General features: G+C 38.5%; 1 non-coding gene across 1 annotated transcript; it reads right to left on the bottom strand.

Moving 5' to 3' along the window:
- Positions 1–3,371: 3,371 nt before the first annotated feature.
- LOC113001356 (small nucleolar RNA R71) lies at positions 3,372–3,478 on the bottom strand. Its single transcript, XR_003266673.1, has one exon. It is a non-coding gene; the product is annotated as a small nucleolar RNA R71 (small nucleolar RNA).
- Positions 3,479–3,881: the final 403 nt, after the last annotated feature.

A 3,881-nucleotide genomic window follows, 5' to 3' on the forward strand; every position in this document is an offset into this window, starting at 1 on the left:
TATATAACCCTTTTTCTATGCTTTTGTGTTTGGTGTGTGGCTGTCTACCTATTATATGCATAATTAGAAATATTTGTTTGTTATATGCACACATGATACCTACACCTTTGCACACACGGTGAGTTATTAGACCCTATACCCGAGTCTGTGTAAGACATAGGAAGTGGAGGTCGACCTGTGGTCATGCTGGGTCTCCGACTCGCTTGATAACATTGAAGCCTCATCTAGAGTTTTCCTCTTTTAATGATACATTGTCACTAGTAGTCCCTACCACCACAATGTTTGATATCTCTAGAAACCTTTGAAAGTTATGTACGACCACCCTTGGGAGTTGTCACTAAATAGGAAACTTTTAATCCCTTCCATTAGGTTCCTAAATTAGGGACATAGAACAAACACACCATGTTTTGTTTCCTTGATTTAGTCATTATATCTCTATGATGTCATGATTTTGTACATCATTCCTATGTTTACCGTGTTATTATGTTCACACATGGCATTTTGGCATTAAGTCATTGCGTTATCATGCTCATTCGTTTAGCATGTTTCTCTTTGAGCTACCAACCACATGCCCTTTGTTGTCTATAGTCATTACTTTCCCGCATGCATACTCATGTCGTGTCATTGCTCATGTTGTGCATTTGTTTTCGTCATCTTCATCACGGGAAGCCGAAAAGTCTATATCGCCTTCTTAATTGCATGCATTGGGCACCATGGTAATGTCTGTAAACAAACCATGATACCCAATGCATGGTGGGTAAGAAGAGATAGTCTTTTGAGCTCTTGTGTCCGTAGATAAACGCATTTGTCAATGATGTGCCATCATTTTCTTCTATTTTCTAAACCCTTTTAGCACCATTTTAATTACCGATTGGTTTTAATTGTCAATTAATTAGGCATTTTTATTATTTGGGCTCATTTAGCTAATTTGATGTTTTTAATCTAATTTCAGGAATTAATGAAACATTGGGCTTAATCCGGATTTTGGTTGTGGACTTGAAGAGGGCAAATAAAGCAGCACTTACCTTAGTTAATTTCTAATTAGGAAATTTTGCAATTTTATTTTATGTGGATTAGTGTTTATTTCGTTTTCGGCCAGAGTATTGTAATAGGGCCCAGTGACTTTGAGTGACTCTTTTTAAATAGCAGCCTTGGGATTCGTGCAGGGCTATTCTGTTATGTTGTTCATTATTCAGAGCTTTGTTGAGGGTTTTTACGTTTTTCTGCTTGAATGCTACTGTTTCGTTATTAATGCAACTTTCCATTTTCTGCTTCTAATAACAATTTCGTTCTTGTTTCTTCTTCTACTTTCATTTACGTTTCTGCTTTTAGTTTCATTTGCGTTTTCTGTTTGAATCTATGGAAGGCTAGATTTTCTGGTGTTGATTCCTTTTGAGGACGAAGCCCAACTCTCTTTGAGGTTTCGTTTATAAGGTGGCTTCCTGGCAGTTTCCCCTTCACGAGTTAACCCAAATTCGTGAACATTAATCAGTGCACGCTTCGTGTTCGATTAATTGCCTCTGAGCCTAACTTGCATTCATGCTTAATGGAAGAAGGGCTAACTGGTGTATGTGTTGCCTAATCACGTATTGACAATCCTAAGTTGATTTTCGCTTAGTAAATTGAAATACGATTGGATTAAGTGGTTAACTGTTAGGGACGAATTCTCCATAACCCAGAATAAGAGAATGGCTTCTGAATCAGAGGAAACAACCCATTTTTAATATTAGTAGTTTCGTATTCCAGTTTACTTGTTCTGTCCTTTAAATCACAAAACAAACAAACCCCCCCAATCGTTACTATTACTGCTACTGCAAGTGTATTATGAACATTTGGTTTATCATTGCTCGTTGGGAAACGACCTAGGATCACTTCCTAGTTACTGCATTTTCATGTTTATTTGATTCGGGTACGGTCTCGATCAAATTTGGCACCGTTGCCGGGAAGCAGTGTCCAAAGGTTCATAATAGCTAGTGTTGTGTTAGTGTTTAAGTCTTTCGTGTTTTATGTTTAATTGTTAGTATTGTGTTAGTATGTGTGTTAGTGTTGTTTAATGTCCTGGTATTTTGTTTAGTGTGTGTTCTGTTTTAGTTTTCCTATTAAGCGCCTCCCCTGTTTCAGTCTTGGGTGTTTTGCGACGGACTTAGCGACCACTTTTGCTTGCGGTAAAACAGAGTAGTAGTAGAAATCATGTAGCGACGGATTTTAGCGACCACCAATGCTGAATTATTTGGGATTTTTTGTTTCAGTAGCTAGGGTTGTTATTTTTGGCTGAATTTTTTTGTGGTAACTTCTTTCAATCCATATTTTGTGGGAAAAATAGCTAGAACTTTTTGTTTGGTCAGATTTGAAAGTTCCAAAAAAGTAGCAAATTTTGTGTTTGTCAAAACTTCAAACGACCATAACTTTTGCTCCGGTTATCAGAATCGCAATTATTATATATGTATTTGGGGTAGAAAAAAATTTCCTATGCTATGGTATTTGTCCATAAGCCGGCTGAGGTCTCCATCGTCCAAAAATAGTGATTCTGTCAAAAGTTTTTTATTTTTCAAGTTTTATTCACTTATTTTTCTTAACCTACCCTTTTTAGCTTCCATAGTTAGACTTTGAATTTTTGCCTGATATTTTTTGTGCTATCTTCTCATCATTTTATAAGGTTGCTCACAAAATTTCAAGTCATTTGGATATCATTTGAGGGTAGCTGTAGTTCAAACCTACACCTTTATTTCCATGACAAGGCAACTAGTTGTGCATGCTGAATGTAGTGTATGACTAGAGGCAATCCATCTTACTTACAACCCTTTGATCCTGAGATAGATAGGACATTTCATAGATTAGTTAGGCATCATTTTATACCTTTTGATCATCCTGAGCATTCCATTACTGGTGAATATGTGCATTCTGTTATTGGTGATTTTGAACATCCTGATTTTGAGCATTATAATTTTGAGCATTATGATTCTGAGCATTCTGATTTTGAACATTCTAAGAACATGGCACAACCTCCACCCCGTGAGAGGACTCTAAGGGAAATGGCTGCACCTGATTTCACCTACGAAAGCTTGTGCATCCAATACCCTGATGAGGATGTCCCATATGTTCTTAAAACTGGACTGATCCATTTGCTTCCAAAGTTTCATGGCCTTGCAGGTGAAGACCCGCACAAACATTTGAAGGAATTTCATATTGTTTGCTCCACCATGAAACCCCCAGATGTCCAAGAGGATCACATATTTCTGAAGGCTTTTCCTCATTCTTTAGAGGGAGTGGCAAAGGACTGGCTGTATTACCTTGCTCCAAGGTCCATCATGAGCTGGGATGACCTTAAGAGAGTATTCTTAGAAAATTTTTTCCCTGCTTCCAGGACCACAACCATCAGGAAGGATATCTAAGGTATTAGACAACTCAGTGGAGAGAGCCTGTATGAATACTGGGAGAGATTTAAAAAACTATGTGCCAGTTGCCCTCACCATCAGATTTCGGAGCAGCTGCTTCTATTTTTATGAAGGACTCAGTAATATGGAGAGAAGTATGATAAATGCTGCCAGTGGTGTGGAGCCCTTGGAGACATGACTCCTGCTGAAGCCAGAAATTTAATTGAGAAGATGGCTTCCAACTCCCAGCAGTTTAGCGGCAGAAATGATGCTATAGTCATTAGAGGAGTGCATGAGGTAGCTACAAACTCAGCTGCATCATCTGAAACTAAGAAGCTTGAAGGAAAACTGGATGCATTGGTTAAATTGGTAACCCAGCTGGCCATGAACAAGAAATCTATACCTGTCGCAAGGGTCTATGGTTTGTGCTCCTCTCCTGACCACCATACAGACCTTTGCCCTTCCATGCAGCAACCTAGAGCAATTGAGCAGCCCGAAGCTTATGCT

This window comes from Glycine max, chromosome 3 (genome assembly GCF_000004515.6).
Source record: "Glycine max cultivar Williams 82 chromosome 3, Glycine_max_v4.0, whole genome shotgun sequence".
NCBI classification, from domain to species: Eukaryota; Viridiplantae; Streptophyta; class Magnoliopsida; order Fabales; family Fabaceae; genus Glycine; species Glycine max.